This window comes from Cyprinus carpio, chromosome B25, assembly GCF_018340385.1.
Source record: "Cyprinus carpio isolate SPL01 chromosome B25, ASM1834038v1, whole genome shotgun sequence".
Lineage (NCBI taxonomy): Eukaryota > Metazoa > Chordata > Actinopteri > Cypriniformes > Cyprinidae > Cyprinus > Cyprinus carpio.
In genome coordinates, this window is record NC_056621.1 from 7096979 (window position 1) to 7116932 (window position 19954).

The window sequence follows — 19954 nt, forward strand, 5'->3', positions numbered from 1 at the left end:
TGGCTGTTTTCTGTCCGGTTGGTGAGAGAAAGATTTACAAAATGACAAAACGAGTTTTTTTCTTTTTTCTGCAACTAGATTAAAATGTTTCCCACTACATGGGTCTATTTGCCCAAAAGAAGCTTCCTCCTTGTCAAAAGGGCTTATCCTGCTGTCATGTAAGTACATTAGCTGGCAAGCAGATCGGTAATATCAGAACAGTTTTTTATTTTATTTATGTTCACAATAAAAATGGTACCGCCATTTTTACCTACGATTATTGTGTAAAGGTATGGTTGAAAGATGCACATTGGTCAGAGTGGCTGTGTTCCTGTGAATAAATGCCCTTGTGAGCATGAGTAGCACAGTATATCAACATTTCCAGGAGAGTCTTACAAACAAGCATTGCCAAAAATGGTAACTTTTTTACATTTTAAAATATTTTAAATTCACTTTTAATACCACTTACATATTTCCCAATGCTAACACTGCTGCCACTTATTGTGTCAGTGGTGCACCGCTGACGCTGGAATTGTACATACCTGGAACTGCCCGGAATCTGCTCTGTTGTTTGGAGGGGTCTCACATCACCACTTATGATGGAAAGACCTTCCTTTTCAGCGGCAACTGTGGGACTACACCATTCCCACTAAGGTCTGGCAGTACAGCAGATGATCCCCACAATTAGAAAAGTGGGAATATTTAAGGGTTCCTGCCCCCTGAATATAATATGAACTATAAATTTGGAGGTTCCTACAATATATATATTTTATTTAAATTTTTTTATTTCAGCCTCTGATGACAGTGGCATTGCGTTGTGGGAATTTGGCACAGTGGTGATTGGGCCAATCAGACACATGTCTAACCGCCAGTTACCCTTGTCATCTCAGGGACCACTGTAAGCACTGGGTTTAATTTTTCCTACTAGCCGTGTTTTTTTTTTTTTCATTCCCAATTCTAAAATAACAACATATTTTTTTTCCTAAGAGCACCAGCAATAATGTGTCCTATGTTCAAAATGGTACAACTTGCTTTCAGCATAGTGCACCATTACACCTATGGTATACTCCACTACCATTTTACTTTTATTACCTCAAAAACTGTAGCAAAATCCTTCTAGATGCAATTACAAAACATGTTTTGCTTTCCTTTTTTTGTTGTTTTACGTTGATAACACCGATTAGTTTTTTCCTCCAATGGTGTTGTGACACTGAATGGAAACAGACTATATAAGTCTTCCTGCCAACACAGGTGGGTTGTCAAACAACTGGATCGCTCTATTATAAGCATGTTAAAAATAAAATAAAATTAAATTAAACATAATTAAAGCATTTTTCAGAAGTATGCAAGGTTTTCTTTTTTTCTTTTCTTCTATAAATTTAGATATACTGTAAGCATAGCCCTATTAGCATTAAACAAAAAGCACTGATGACTAGATGATCTGTTTTTGTATCCTAACCACCTATTTAATTGTCCCCAGGTCCTGTGAGCATCTTCCAGCCCTCTGCTCCTCTTTCATCATTGCTGATTTGAAGATTCTTCGTCTGGAGGTATCCAGTTGGCTCCAGTCATGCAGTTGTATATTGTAGCCAGCACTGAAGAGAAAGGAAAGATGAGTGGTGAGTTTTCAAAATATGTGATTAAAATATGTGAACCAATCACATCCAATCACAACAGATCATATCCAATTATAACATGATGGAGGCAATTGCAATCTTAGCTATCTATCCTATCTTATCCCCCTATCTGCTATCGATCTATCTATATAATAATATATATAGATATATATATATATATATATATATATATATATATATATATGATGGATAAAAGCGTCTGCCTAAATGCATAAATTAAATTTAATTTAAATTTCATTTATTATATATATATATCATATACACTCTACTATTAGAGAGTAGTATATCATATATCGTATATATATATATACTACTGTGTGTGTGTGCGTGTGTGTGTGTGTGTGTGTGTGTGTGTGTGTGTGTGTGTGTGATCCCTTTTAACCCTTTCGCACGTGAGATTAAAATATTAAAATATTCTAGACTGAGCCCCCGGGGTGAGTTTTTAAGGCGAACGTTATTTTAGAACTTACCGCCTTGATTGTTTCCATCGTGAACGTCATGCTTGTCATGTGACCACAACGCAGCCACACAACAGATCTGTATGACACTATGGATCGCTTTTATTCGTTATTTCGCTGTTTTATTCAAAATATTCACAAACATGCTCACTATATTATGAAATATCTGATATTCCGATTCTGAAATATGTGTCAAGTCAATATATTTGGTTGTTTAACCAAAAACAATTTTTATATTGTCCGTGTTAGTTGATCTATATGAGGTGATGGGCCGCCGCCATGTTAGTTCGCGCAGAATCCGAGCCGTGGAATTTACAGCACGCAAATTCATCCTCTCCTGCCGAAACACGTTAAAGTAGGTCTCGGTAAACTGGGAGAAGAGCAGAAGTATAAACTTTATAGTTACCTACACAATCTGTATATGATATCAATAAAACATGTCGTCAGATTATATTTGTAAGGATCATTTATTGCCATTTCCATAGACCATCAGCGTGTATTTTGCAATTTGTAAATGTATGGTTTTGCTGGTACTTATGTGTATTTAAATGTCTGAAACTTAAATCAAGCATTATATGGTTGAAAACACTGAATATTTGTGATAAATATGACAAGCCACTCAGCATGTCCGATCTGGCCTGTGCCAGCCAAAGCGAGAAAAGCGGATTTAAATAGAGATCGCTAAGACATGTGACCAACTGGCCGGCAAACGTCATCAGAACGCAAAGAATTATGGGTATGTTTGGCCAGTTTACCTGGGCTGGCCATAGCAGGCTGGTGTTCTTGGCATGAAAATAATGAAAAATTAGCGTGAAAAAACAGAATATAATCGTACAAAATGCAGCGGACTAAAGAAAACATTGTCGGACCATACCGCCTAAAACTAAATCCTAATGCAAAGACGAGATATGACGAAGAAAAAAGGGAATCAAAGGACTGGATCCTTACGAGCAGAGCGACTGGTCAGGGGGACCGTCAAACTGTTTGCCCAACTTCCAGCACCCATATATTTACAACTACACGATACTAAGTGTTAGTGCATACACACGAAGTTTTCTATGGACTTTTTATAATGTAAATGTATTCATTTAAATGTATTTACATGTTTAATATGTAAGAAACTGAAATAAGTTGGATTGTTACTACTATTTAAGTTATGTACTTGTGTTTGCAACCAAAGAACACTGATTTTGCACAATTATTCCTTAATACAGATAAAGGAGGCATAATTTCATTCAGTCTTTGTGTATTTTATTTACAGACATGGCTAAAATCATTACATGTGAGAAGAGACATTACAAAATCTTTGGAAAACAATAAACATTTACATATTAGATGTGAGCATGGTATAGAATTCTCCAAAAAGTCTTGAACCGGTCTGTGTTCGTAGCTTTGACCTCAGTATGGCCGAGGTACAGAGAAGGGGTCCAGTCAGGATCACACTCCAACATTTCATAGGGCAGGTTTGCCTGCAAACACAGTCACCAAATAAATTGCTATGTAGCCTAGATGTACACCATTTAAAACTGATTAACGTTACGCTTTTGTACATTGGTAACTTAAGCTCATCTTCTAGCCATTTCATGCTACTTAACAGTTAACATTGGCCTAACGTCAAATCTAATGGTCTGGTTGAGTCAAACAAAACACACTGGTTATTTGCCCACAACATAACATTTATAGAGAGTAATTGTAACTTACCTTTGTGAAAATGTTTTGAAACACACCATCGTGTGGAGTGTTATCGAAGGTAATCTTGGGCGTCCTTACTGCTGCTAACGTTATCCATGCCATTCGTCAACTTTTTGTCACCTCTGAAACATGTATCGTACTATTATTTTTTCCACGCTGGAAAACGATTAAAAGGATATTCCGTTCTTAAGCTTTACGCCACTTCTATCGTGAGAACGACTATTCCAGTTTATAACAGCGTTCTTCCCTCCATGCATAGAAGTCTGGCGCGTTATGTTTGTGCCGCGGTTTCCCCAAATGCTTTGCGTTTACCACGGTGAATACGTCATGATGACGACACATTAGCAATCTCTATTTCCGTCATGATGACGACACATTAGCAAATTTCTAATCACACCGGTGTGATCGTACCACTGATCTATAATATAATATTGTAATATAATGTAATAATAATAATTATACTATATAATATAGATCAGTGGATCGTACGCTTCAGGGACCAGCCAAGAATGATCACACCGGGTGTGATTGTACACGTTAAAGGGTTAAGAAAGGACATTTAAAAAATGTATCAGTGAATAAATTACAGGCATACTTTTAATTCTATATCTTGCTTCTTTTAGGTCTGTGTGGAAACTATAATGATGTCCAATTAGATGACTTCAGAATAGAGTCGGGCATCACAGAGGGCACACCAATACCCTTTGTCAACTCTTGGAAAAACCAAAACAGTTGTCCAAATCTTGAAAACACATTTGACAACCCCTGTAGTCTGCATTCAGAGATAGGTACTCAGTTTTATTAACATAAAGGCTATTTTTTAGTATGCAAAAATTCCCAGTCTGATATTTGTTTTATTTGGGATACTAGAGGAACACATTTGACAACCCCTGTAGTCGTGTTAAAATATGGCTTTTTTGTCAGAATTAAAATCTAGAGTGTTTTTATTTTTTTATTCAGAGAAGGTAGCTATTAACTGGTGTTCCCATCTTACCGACCCAAATGGAGTATTTTCTGCATGTCATTCAGAAATATCTTCTGAGATTTACTACCAAGTGAGTTTTTTTGCACAAAATGATAAGGTAAATGAAATATGATATACAAATTTAAAGAGCCCTCTTTCTTATAATTTTGGTTTCATCCTCTGCAGTGGTGTGTCTATGACACATGCAAATGTGCAGATATTAAGAAGTGTATGTGTGCGGCCGTGTCCAACTATGCCCACGCCTGTGCTGCCAGAGGAATTATTCTCCAGGGCTGGATGGATTCTGACCCCTGTGGTGAGAACTTCATAAGTATTTTTTGTTTACATGTATGGCTTGAAATCTTCATTATTATCTATATTAACATGTTTGAATCACTTTCTAAAAAAGAAACTTCAAAAGTGTGTTTGTCTGTCTGCACAGTGACTAAGTGTTCAGGCAACATGAAGTATTCCTACGGCGTGACCAGCTGTGGCAGCACATGCCGTTCTCTTAGTGTACAAGATAGCACCTGCCAAGGGTAATGTCCTTCACACCTGTATTTGGCTGTGTCTGTCCTGAGGGTACTTACCTCAACGAAGCAGGCAGCTGTGTGCCTGCTGACCAGTGTCCTTGTTATGATGGTGACAAGGTCATAGACCCATCAGGAATATTCTACAATAATGGAGTTAAATGGTAAAAATAGTAGCTCAGCATACGTTTTTGACACATTATTCATATTAATAAAACATTATTGTAACTGTTGATGGCTTCTTTTTTTTAATGACAGCACCTGTAACCTTGGCCCCATGGGCCATGGGAGCCAAGAAGGTGAGCTGCAAATACCTCTTCAGCAGTTCCACCTGCCAAATTCAAATTGAGATGTCACTGAGATACGGCAACATTTGGTATGAATTGTGCAAGTTTTCTGGTCCTCATCCATGTATCTGTTGTTTAGATTGTGAGGATCCAATGGTCTTCTTCAACTGCTCAAATTATGAACAAGGACGCAAAGGGACAGAGTGTCAGAGGACATGTGAGAAACAAGACCCCAACAATTGTGTGAGTTAGAATGGATGGTTGGATGAGAACACAATTTTTTGTTATTTTGTATTTATATAGTTTACTGATAACCTGAAATAGCAAATCTTGCAGAGAATATGATGTTGCACTAATGCTGGTATTTCTTGGTTTTTTTTGTCTGTAGGTGAGTACAGGGTGTGTATCAGGGTGTATGTGTCCAGATGACCTTCTGGCTGATGGGAAAGGTGGGTGTGTGAAGAGGAAAAAACTGCCCCTGTATCCACAACGGACTCAGCTATTCACCTGGAGAGCAAGTTCAAGAGGACTGTAACACCTGGTGAGCCTTATATAGATAACCCATGTTTTTATAGTGTATTATTGAAGGGTCATTTAACACTGAACTGCATTTTCTCTGCAAGTTGTTAACAGAGTTGTTGTATTGAACATCTAATACAGCACCGATTCATTTAATTTTAGGTTAAAAAGTGGTTGGGATTTTTGTGCTGTTTTCATCTTCACTGTTTAAAATCATGCCCAAATATCAGAAGATGTGACGTGGTGAAACATCAATGTTTGAGATGCACCTCACATTGCCTTGAAAATAGACCAGACACCTGTGAAATCAAAGGATGTAGGGCACTATTTGAGGGGACAGCCATTTAGCCATGTCCGAAACCATAGTGGACATTATTGAGTGTACTCATTAAATCCCATAATGCACCACAACAATAAATGTATAACCAATGTACACACAACGGGTAGAGAAAAACCCATAATGCAATGTGAGGGTCATGCTGAATTAATTCCCACATCCTACCAGAAGATGGCCCCTGCATCTAAAATGCTAGTCCAGTGTGGGTACAATGTAATCTAATACAAATATTAATTTATTTTTAATTTAACTGACAAAGATCGGCGATGGCCTCAGATTATTGTTGTTTCATTTTCACAGCACGTTAAAACATCACACTCTTACTTGATCTGGACAAACTTTGCATCTGTAGAAAGATTAAAGATTATAGCTTCGATATTTTACCACTGTTTTGCTAGAACATTGTTGCAGTAACAGTAATTTAGTAATTAATGTCAGGAGGGCAAAATAAAGTATCGTATTTGGAATAGAAATTCACCACGCATTCATATTCATTCACGTCTGCAGCAGTTTATTTTGTGTTCACATAGCTTCACTGAACAGCGTCAATAAGTTTAATAATTATAGTTTAATTAAGGTTTATACATGCAAAAATGCATGCACTCCTATTTTACTGTTGTTGATGTTCATTTTGATTTCAACTTCATAGGAAGTTAGCTCTGTAAATTTAAATTAACCACACTGTTAAAGAGGGCAAGCTTAACAATTTCAACCAAACTGTGTGCATGAATTATTGAAATCAATCAACTTTTTGATGATATTCTAACTATATGACCAGCACCTGTATGTTAATGTTGAACTTTATACATGAACAGAATGTGCTGTATTAAGCAGTACAGTGGGTATGGAAAGTATTCAGACCCCCTTACATTTTTCACTCTTTGTTATATTGCAGCCATTTGCTAAAATCATTAAAGTTCCTTTTTTCCCCATTAATGTACACACAGCACCCCATATTTACAGAAAAACACAGAATTGTTGACATTTTTGCAGATTTATTAAAAAAGAAAAACTGAAATATCACATGGTCCTAAGTATTTCAGACCCTTTGCTGTGACACTCATATATTTAAACTCAGGTGCTGTCCATTTCTTCTGATCATCCTTGAAATGGTTCGACACCTTCATTTGAGTCCAGCTGTGTTTGATTATACTGATTGGACTTGATTAGGAAAGCCACACACCTGTCTATATAAGACCTTACAGCTCACAGTGCATGTCAGAGCAAATGAGAATCATGAGGTCAAAGGAACTGCCTGAAGAGCTCAGAGACAGAATTGTGGCAAGGCACAGATCTGGAAAAGGTTACAAAAATTCTGCTGCACTTAAGGTTCCTAAGAGCACAGTGGCCTCCATAATCCTTAAATGGAAGACGTTTGGGATGACCAGAACCCTTCCTAGAGCTGGCCATCCTTCCAAACTGAGCTATCGGGGGAGAAGAGCCTTGGTGAGAGAGGTAAAGAAGAACCCAACCTTCTCCAGAGTGCACAGGACCTCAGACTGGGCCGAAGGTTTACCTTCCAACAAGACAATGACCCTAAGCACACAGCTAAAATAACGAAGGAGTGGCTTCACAACAACTCTGTTGACTGTTCTTGAATGGCCCAGCCAGAGCCCTGACTTAAAACCCAATTGAGCATCTCTGGAGAAATCTGAAAATGGCTGTCCACCAATGTTTACCATCCAACCTGACAGAACTGGAGAGGATCTAAAAGGAGGAATGGCAGATGATCCCCAAATGCAGGCTGTGAAAAACTTGTTGCATCTTTCCCAAAAAGACTCATGGCTGTATTAGATCAAAAGGTGCTTCTACTAAATACTGAGAAAAGGGTCTGAATACTTAGGACCTGATATTTCAGTTTTTCTTTTTTAATAAATGTGCAAAAATGTCAACAATTCTGTGTTTTTCTGTCAATATGGGGTGCTGTGTGTACATTAATGAGGAAAAAAAAGAATTTAAATGATTTTAGAAAAATGGCTGTAATATAACAAAGAGTGAAAAATTTAAGGGGGTCTGAATACTTTCCGTACCCACTGTATATAAAAAGTGTTTCTGTTGCTCATGAAAAAGTCTCTGAATGTCTGAATTGGATTTATTTTACTTCCTCTGGGATAGCGTATGCAAATACCATGCGAGTGTCATTACCAGGAACAGAAAGTGTCCGACTTGATGTCTCCACTTTTAATTCCATCCTGACTGCAAGTGGCTACTCTCGCCAGCCGGTGACAGGCTAGTGTAGTCCATCTCGAACAAGCCTAATGTCTTATTATTGGGAGATGCAAGGGTCTGTGGTACTTACCTTTGGAAAAAGCTTAAGGGCTAACTTGGATCACATGAGGCACCTCAGCCAATGGGCTTTTTTGACTTGATGCGGCACCACAAAGATCGGCTGCCGCTTGACAAAAGCAATGCATTCTGGTTATAAATTTGTTTTAAACTTTGGCTGTGTTCCAGTTAATTTTTTTATGCCCTTCACTCGCAATTTTCCCTCCCTTTTTTACTCGTATGTACATCATTGATTACGTTGCATGAGTGCCCACTTCTGGTGGAACCCTTGGATTGGGCTGAATTGGAAAGTCATAACCCCTTGATCACTTAGAATCCGCTGTGGATTTGGGTTCTTATTTACCTTTTTTTCCCTGACAAATTAGTTTGATGCAGCATTCTATATGTAGGTGTTTATAAATATTAAAAATTTATATATTGTTTGAGGTGGGGATAAATTAAACGTGATCTGCGATGATGTCATAATCATGTTGCATTGTGGTCTATGGAGTGCCTGAAGTGTGCACATGAAGCAGATTTGCTCACTCGGTCAAAATCAAGGGTTTGAAGGTATGTCTATATAAACCTCCCTCGTCCACTTCACAAAGTGGAACACACTTCAAAATGGCAGTATAATGAGGGGAAGTGCTTAGGGAAGTTTGCGAGTGCATGTCTAAAACATACACTGTATAAATAGATGGACGACGCATCACAACTTCCTTGCACTATAGAAAAGTGAAGCCAAAGCATCTCAGTATAGCTGCTGCCATCTTGAGTAAATGACATCATTTGGAGCCAGAGTCCGTGCAGTAGTGTCGTAAGGTGGAGCCGTGGTATCAAACTCCTGCCCAAACTCCCGCAGACCCAATCAACCATAACAACAAGCACTGTTTTTATAGCATCAATTACTAGCTAAAATCAAACTTATCACAAAAACAACGATTGAGCATATATCAGCATAATAACAACTACCTTAAATTACCAAAACCGTCTTTCCGAAAATTGTATTGGAAGTGTAATAAATTTTTTTTCTATTTTGAAGTCCCATTTGTTTACATGTAGAGGGTGGGGTTTATGACCTGTACTGCAGCCAGCCACCAAGGGGCGATCAAAGAGCACACAGCTTCACTTTTCAGGCTGTGTGAGGGCCCCCTCTTGGTCTAAAAGTGGAGTGGAACGCAGCCTTTGATCCGGGCTGCAGTCACTTTAGGATCAAATGTGCCATCAAAGTACCGCGAGAGCAAAACGAGACCAGCTGCCGAGGTCAGGCCAGAGATTATCCTACTATATGGTGATGAGAGGGTCTGTATTACTTACTATTGGAGAAAGCGTAAACGGCTAACTTTGATCATGTGTCACTTGGATCACATTACAGCCTTGACGTCATTGAATTTCAGAGGGGGAAGTTCAGATAATTTTACCGACTCTGACCTTTGAGTCTCATTCAGCAAAATGAATGAATCTTTTTTTTGAGTCATTCACTGATGCTGAAACAGGGATTTCCAGACCCTCTAACATTGAGAACCGTATTGTAATAATTTGTATGTTTAATATTTCAGCACATGCACAAATGGGATGTGGACTTGTACTGAAAAAAGCGTGCTACGGCACCTGTACCATCTACGGTGAAGGTCATTTCAGGACTTTTTGATGGCAGGAGATACTCCCTCTACAGAGAATGCGAACACACCATATAGCCCATGTATGTTTTTCCATGTCTGTGTCACTTATTGGTGGACAGTAACTAAGTATTTTTTTATTTTGTTACTAAACTTCAATACATTTGTAAAGTATCTGTATGTTTTATTTTGTATTTTAAACTCTTACTTTTACTGCATTCCAAAGAATAATATCATACTTTTTATTTAACTACATTTAATTAAACCCATATTGTTCTTGATTATTTTGAACCGAAGAAATCAGTACCCATTCTGACACAAGCCGATTCTTTTCAATAAATCTATTGAATTGATTAACAAATTGCACAAAATGATTTATTTGCAAACTGACCTGATATGATTGCAGCTGTTCTTGAGCCAACAACTCAATGATTCAAAATTTCAGATAAAGCAACAGTATAAGAAAAGTAAGAAAAAGTAAAAGAAAACAAAAACAAAGAATGCAGTTAACATGTATTTCAACTTGCAAAAGTATTGCAACTGTTTAGTGAATTCACCTCTATGTGTATATTTATTTGCTAAATTGTATTTTATTTTTTGTGAATTCACTTGGATAATTGCAATATGGACCAGACTCTCTCCTTCAGCCTTGTCACACAGAACAAATTCTGTGAGACCACCAACACCATCTGCAAGTCTATCAGTCTCGAATTTGGGGTGAGGTTATTTCAAAGCTCAAACTAAGCATAGATGTAGTACAAGAAAATGTGTAAAAGTGTGTAACATGCATATCACTAATGTATACATATATGTAAGGAGGATAGACATTTATTCTAATGCAAAATATGTGACCTTGCAACAATGTCATAAGAGAGAGATATCCAGTTACATATATTGGAGTTATAGAGTGTTTTGATACTCACTGATCAAATCCTGCAGAGATATGAGATACTTTTATCAGAGGATGGAGTCAAAGTTGTTGACAGCAATGGCACTGATTACCAATATGAGATCCATTATGCTGGGATATATATTGTCACAGAAGTCAAAGATCTTTTGAACTTAATCTGGGACAATAAAACAAGTTTAATGCTTCAACTCGATCCCAAATTTAAGGTATGCATTCTTTAAAGGTACACCCATTCAGACACAAACTCGCAATCACTTTACCCTTTGTTCATCTACTCACCTAAACAACCCCTTGATATCTTTTGCAGGTTAATGTTTGTGGACTTTGTTTAATGTTTGACGGTAATGCAAACAATGACTTTATGAAGCACAATGGAGAAGTGGTGGTGACGGATCCAGAAGATTTTGGAAATAGCTGGAAGGTGAATCCCGACTGCCCAGATTTGACAAACATGATAGACTTTTGTAAAGAAAATCTACATCGGAGTGTCTGGGCTGAAAAACGATGCAACATCATAAGAAGTGATGTCTTTAAAGATTGCCATGCACTTGTAAGTAAACAGTATAAACTATGTTCTACAGTAGTTACATGTGATGTGTAATTTTTTTTTTTAAGTTCACATACTTTCAACTGACCCACTGGCAGAAAAAGTATGTTTTAAACAGGAAAAACTGTTTTTTTTAAAAATAATCTTTATTTTTACAATGCTTTTTGGTGACACTAGAGGCACAGAAATTACACTTAACCTTTAAAACATTTAGAACAATAATAAGCCAAATTTGTACCTTCTGCTTATATCTTTGTCTGTACATGAGAAATTATTTGTTTCATAAATAAATAAAAACATTAAAAAAAATTTTATTTGTTATTGAAGGGATTAGCCCACAATTCTGTCATCATTTACTCATTACATATCTTTCTTCTTTGAACACAAAAGCAGATATTTTGAAAAAAATATTTATGTGATTTTTCCCCCAGCCCATACAGTTCAAATTGGTGGGGTTCAGTGGACCCCTAAGACATTCTTTTTATGTACAAAAACAGTTGAAACATTGTTCAATAAATCATCTTGTGTGTTCTGTAGCAGAAAGATAGTATACAGGTTTCTTATGAGGGTGAGTGATGACAGAATGGGTGTTTTTGAGGGAACTACCCAACTTAATTCAACATGATATATCTACTAACAGACTTAATTCAACATGATATATCTACTATATGACATGATAGAATCTATGAAATGTTCTGTTTCTTTGCCTTGAGGAAGATTATGGAAAATATTTTTATGATTGTGTTTGGGATGAATATAATTGTGGATGTTGTTTAATATTTTTTGTTTTTGTTCTGCAGTGGCAGCTTACGCTGCTGAATGTCGTAAGAAGGGGGTTTGTGTGACATGGCGGTGTTTCTGTACTGCAGTGGCAGCTTACGCTGCTGAATGTCGCAGTGAATATTTTGCCATTGCCTTTAAACATACACAACACACTATATGTAAGTGTTATTTTACTCTTCTAAAAAATTTAAATAAACTTTGATGATTTGATGTCTACTGTAAATGTTTTTTAATTGTCCTGACTCAAGTGGTTGTTTTTGCAGCTTTATTCTGTGACTACTACAACCCTCCAGAAGAATGTGATTGGCATTATAAACCCTGTGGACCACCCTGCCTGAAAAAACCTGCAAAAACCCCTCAGGAACTTGCTCTGATCAAATTCCTTTGCTTGAAGGTTAGGCAGATTTTTTTAATACTCTGGACATGTTTTGCTAACTTGTTCACGTCAAATTATACTTTAAAGACCCTATTTGTGTGTTTTACTATTTACCATACATATACTGTTTGCCTTAAATTTAAGTGCAAGTTTCAATGGTTGACATTTGTTTCATGAGAAAAATCATGATGCACCAATCCTATTTCCATAATTTGTACATTTCACACCATACAATACTAAATCAAAACTAAATCTAGTCTGTTAATAAAATATTTCTTTTTAACTTCCTTTAATTCTTTAATTATTTGTCTAGGATGTTATCCTAAGTGCCCTCCAGATACTCCATACTTATCGGATGAAACCATGACTTGTGTTAAAAAATGTAACTGTATCTATAACAATATGCAATACTCTGCTGGATCAACCGTGTACCACACATATGAGAATGGAATATGCTCCAAAGCTGTATGTAAAGAAAATGGGGAAATAATTGAAATAAAAGAAACTAATTGTTTGGACAATGTAACAACAAGTACTGTAACACCAACATCTACAACTACTACACAGTGACAACAACCACTCCTACAATACCTACTACTACTACTACTACTGTAACACCACCATCTACAACAACAGAAGCATCTACTGCTAGCTCTACAACTACTACAGTGACAACCACAACTCCTACAATACCTACTACCACTACTACTGTAAACACCGCCATCTACAACAACAGAAACACCATTTACAACAACTACAACACCATGGTGTGAGTGGTCAGAGTGGTTTGACAATAGCCAACCCAGCCCAGATGTCAAATCAATGGAATTTGAATCCATCAGTGAATTGTGGAAATCACAGAAAATATCCTGTGAGAGCCCATTCGACATTGAATGCATGACAAATTATAATGATAAAAACTTCACAGGCATAGACTGGAACCATGGTCAAAAAGTGTGGTGCGATAAATCGTATGGACTGCTATGTTCAAACAAAGAAAATTCAAATAAAGTATGCCATAATCATCTTATACGTGTATGTTGCATTCCAACCACTACAACTACAATACCTACTACCACTACTACTGTAATTCCACCATCTACAAACAACAGAGACATCTACTGCTAGCTCTACAACTACTACAGTGACAACCACAACTCCTACAATACTACTACCACTACTACTGTAATGCCGCCATCTACAAACAACAGAGACATCTACTGCTAGCTCTACAACTACTACAGTGACAACCACAACTCCTACAATACCTACTACTACTACTACTACTGTAACACCACCATCTACACAACAGAGACATCTACTGCTAGCTCTACAACTACTACAATATCTACAACTACTATCCTGTCACACCACCATCTACAACAACAGGATCATCTACTGCTAGCTCTACAACTACTACAGTGTCAACCACAACTCCTACAATACCTACTACCATTACAACTGTAACACCACCATCTACAACAACAGGAACATCTACTGCCAGCTCTACAACAACTACAGTGTCAACCACAACTCCTACAATACCTACTACCACTACGACTGTAACACCGCCATCTACAACAACAGAAAACACCATTTACAACATCTACAACACCATGGTGTGAGTGGTCAGAGTGGTTTGACAATAGCCAACCCAGCCCAGATGTCAAATCGAAAGGAATTTGAATCCATCAGTGAATTGTGGAAATCACAGAAAATATCCTGTGAGATCCCATTCGACATTGAATGCATGACAAATTATAATGATAAAAACTTCACAGGCGTGGACTGGAACCATGGTCAAAAAGTGTGGTGCAATAAATCATATGGACTGATATGTTCAAACAAAGAAAAAATTCATATAAAGTATGCCATAATCATCTAATACGTGTATGTTGCATTCCAACCACTACAACTACAATACCTACTAGTACTACTACTGTAATGCCGCCATCTACAACAACAGAGACATCTACTGCTAGCTCTACAACTACTACAGTGACAACTACAACTCCTACAATACCTACTACCACTACTACTGTAAAACACCACCATCTACAACAACAGAAACATCTACTGCTAGCTCTACAACTACTACAGTGACAACCACAACTACTAACAATACCTACTACCACTACGACTGTAACACCGCCATCTACAAACAACAGAAACACCATTTACAACATCTACAACACCATGGTGTGAGTGGTCAGAGTGGTTTGACAATAGCCAACCCAGCCCAGATGTCAAATCGAAGGAATTTGAATCCATCAGTGAATTGTGGAAATCACAGAAAATATCCTGTGAGAGCCCATTCGACATTGAATGCATGACAAATTATAATGATAAAAACTTCACAGGCATGGACTGGAACCATGGTCAAAAAGTGTGGTGCGATAAATCATATGGACTGATATGTTCAAACAAAGAAAATTCAAATAAAGTATGCCATAATCCATCTAATACGTGTATGTTGCATTCCAACCACTACAACTACAATACCCTACTAGTACTACTACTGTAATGCCGCCATCTACAATAACAGAGACATCTACTGCTAGCTCTACAACTACTACAGTGACAACCACAACTCCCACATTACCTACTTCCACTACGACTGTAACACCGCCATCTACAACAACAGAGACATCTACTGCTAGCTCTACAACTACTACAGTGACAACCACAACTCCTACAATACCTACTACCACTACGACTGTAACATCGCCATCTACAACAACAGAAACACCATTTACAACATCTACAACACCATGGTGTGAGTGGTCCGATGGTGGTTTGACAATAGCCCAACCCAGCCCAGATGTCAAATCAAAGGAATTTGAATCCATCGGTGAATTGTGGAAATCACAGAAAATATCCTGTGAGAACCCATTCGACATTGAATGCATGACAATTATAATGATAAAAAACTTCACAGGCATGGACTGGAAACCATGGTCAAAAAGTGTGGTGCGATAAATCATATGGACTGATATGTTTTTTAACAAAGAAAATTCAAATAAAGTATGCCATAATCATCTAATACGTGGTATGTTGCATTCCAACCACTACAACTACAACACCTACTAGTACTACTACTGTAATTCCGCCATCTACAACAACAGAGACATCTACTGCTAGCTCTACAACTACTACAGTGTCAACCACAACTCCTACAATACCTACTACCATTACAACTGTAAGCCGCCATCTACAAAAACAGAGACATCTACTGCTAGCTCTACAACTACTACAATATCTACAACTACTACTGTAATTCCGCAATCTACAACAACAGAGACATCTATTGCTAAGCCTCTACAACTACTACAGTGTCAACCACAACTCCCACATTACCTACTTCCACTACTACTGTAATTCCGCCATCTACAACAACAGAGGACATCTACTGCTAGCTCTACAACTACTACAGTGACAACCACAAACTCCTACAATACCTACTACCACTACTACTGTAATGCCGCCATCTACAACAACAGAGACATCTACTGCTAGCTCTACAAACTACTACAGTGACAACCACAACTCCCACAATACCTACTACCACTACTACTGTAACACCACCATCTACAACAACAGAAACACCATTTACAACAACTACAACACCATGGGTGTGAGTGGTCACAGTGGTTTGACAATAGCCAACCCAAACCCAGATGTCAAATCGAAGGAATTTGAATCCATCAGTGAACTGTGGAAATCACAGAAAATATCCTGTGAGAGCCCATTCGACATTGAATGCATGACAAATTATAATGATAAAAACTTCACAGGCGTGGACTGGAACCATGGTCAAGAAAGTGTGGTGCGATAAATCATATGGACTGATATGTTCAAAACAAAGAAAATTCAAATAAAGTATGCCATAATCATCTAATACGTGTGTATGTTGCATTCCAACCACTACAACTACAATACCTACTAGTACTACTACTGTAATTCCGCCATCTACAACAACAGAGACATCTACTGCTAGCTCTACAACTACTACAATATCTACAACCACTACTACTGTAACACCACCATCTACAACAACAGAAAACATCTACTGCTAGCTCTACAACAAACTACTACAGTGTCAACCACAACTCCTACAATATCTACTACCAACTACTACTGTAACACCACCACCTACAACAACAGAAACATCTACTGCTAGCTCTACAACTACTACAGTGACACCACAACTCCTACAATGCCTACTACCACTATGACTGTAACACCGCCATCTACAACAACAGAAACACCATTTACAACAACTACAACACCATGGTGTGAGTGGTCAGAGTGGTTTGACAATAGCCAACCCCAACCCAGATGTCAAATCAAAGGAATTTGAATCCATCAGTGAATTGTGGAAATCACAAAAAATATCCTGTGAGAGCCCATTCGACATTGAAATGCATGACAAATTATAATGATAAAAACTTCACAGGTCTGGACTGGAACCATGGTCAAAAAGTGTGGTGCAATAAATCATATGGACTGATATGTTCAAACAAAGAAAAATTCAAATAAAGTATGCCATAATCATCTAATACGTGTATGTTGCATTCCAACCACTACAACTACAATACCTACTAGTACTACTACTGTAATGCCGCCATCTACAATAACAGAGACATCTACTGCTAGCTCTACAACTACTACCAGTGACAACCACAACTCCCACATTACCTACTTCCACTACGACTGTAACACCGCCATCTACAACAACAGAGACATCTACTGCTAGCTCTACAACTACTACCAGTGACAACCACAACTCCTACAATACCTACTAACCACTACGACTGTAACATCGCCATCTACAAACAACAGAAACACCATTTACAACATCTACAAACACCATGGTGTGAGTGGTCCGAGTGGTTTGACAATAGCCAACCCAGCCCAGATGTCAAAATCAAAGGAATTTGAATCCATCGGTGAATTGTGGAAAAAATCACAGAAAATATCCTGTGAGAACCCATTCGACATTGAATGCATGACAAATTATAATGATAAAAACTTCACAGGCATGGACTGGAACCATGGTCAAAAAGTGTGGTGCGATAAATCATATGGACTGATATGTTTTAACAAAGAAAATTCAAATAAAGTATGCCCATAATCATCTAATACGTGTATGTTGCATTCCAACCACTACAACTACAACACCCTACTAGTACTACTACTGTAATTCCGCCATCTACAACAACAGAGACATCTACTGCTAGCTCTACAACTACTACAGTGACAACCACAAACTCCTACAATACCTACTACCACTACTACTGTAATGCCGCCATCTACAACAACAGAGACATCTACTGCTAGCTCTACAACTACTACAATATCTACACTACTACTGTAATTCCGCAATCTACAACAACAGAGACATCTATTGCTAGCTCTACAACTACTACAGTGTCAACCACAACTCCCACATTACCTACTTCCACTACTACTGTAATTCCGCCATCTACAACAACAGAGACATCTACTGCTAGCTCTACAACTACTACAGTGACAACCACAACTCCTACAATACCTACTACCACTACTACTGTAATGCCGCCATCTACAACAACAGAGACATCTACTGCTAGCTCTACAACTACTACAGTGACAACCACAACTCCCACAATACCTACTACCACTACTACTGTAACACCACCATCTACAACAACAGAAACATCTACTGCTAGCTCTTCGACTACTACAGTGACAACCACAACTCCTACAATACCTACTACCATTACAACTGTAACACCGCCATCTACAACAACAGAAAACACCCATTTACAAACATCTACAACACCATGGTGTGAGGTGGTCAGAGTGGTTTGGACACATAGCCAACCCCAGCCCAGATGTCAAATCGGAGGAATTTGAATCCATCAGTGAATTGTGGAAAATCACAGAAAATATCCTGTGAAAGCCCATTCGACATTGAATGCATGACAAATTATAATGATAAAAAAAACTTCACAGGCTTGGATTGGAACCATGGTCAAAAAAAGTGTGGTGCAAATAAATCATATGGACTGATATGTTCAAACAAAGAAAAATTCAAATAAAGTATGCCATAATCATCCTTATACGTTTATGTTGCATTCCAACCACTACAACTACAATACCTACTAGTACTACTACTGTAATGCCGCCATCTACAATAACAGAGACATCTACTGCTAGCACTACAACTACTACAGTGTCAACCACAACTCCTACAATACCTACTACCATTACAACTGTAACACCACCATCTACAACACCAGGAACATCTACTGGTAGCTCTACAAACTACTACAGCAGTGACGACCACAACACCCACAATACCTACTACCACTACTACTGTAACGCCGCCATCTACAACAACAGAAACATCTACTGCTAGCTCTACAACTACTACAGTGACAACCACAACTCCTACAATACCTACTACCACTACTACTGTAATGCCGCCCATCTACAACAACAGAAACATCTACTGCTAGCTCTACAACTACTACAGTGACGACCACAACACCCACAATACCTACTACCACTACTACTGTAACACCGCCATCTACAAACAACAGAAACATCTACTGGTAGCTCTACAACTACTACAGTGACGACCACAACACCCCACAATACCTACTACCACTAACTACTGTAAACGCCGCCATCTACAACAACAAAAACATCTACCTGCTAGCTCTACAACTACTACAGTGACAACCACCAACTTCCACAATACCTACTACCACTACTACTGTAATGCCGCCAATCTACAACAACAGAAACATCTACTGCTAGCTTCTACAAACTACTACAGTGACAACCACAACTCCTACAAATACCTACTACTACTACTACTGTAATGCCACCATCTACAACAACAGAAACATCTACTGCTAGCTCTACAACTACTACAGTGACAACCACAACTCCTACAATACCTACTACTACTACTACTGTAATGCCACTATCTACAACAACAGAAAACATCTACTGCTAGCTCTACACAACTACTACAGTGACAACCACTACAACTTACAAT

General features: G+C 38.0%; 1 pseudogene; it reads left to right on the forward strand.

The window, feature by feature from the left end:
• The first annotated feature begins 282 nt into the window (after nt 1–282).
• LOC122142385 lies at nt 283–15683 on the forward strand (annotated as a pseudogene).
• The last annotated feature ends 4271 nt before the right edge of the window (nt 15684–19954 follow it).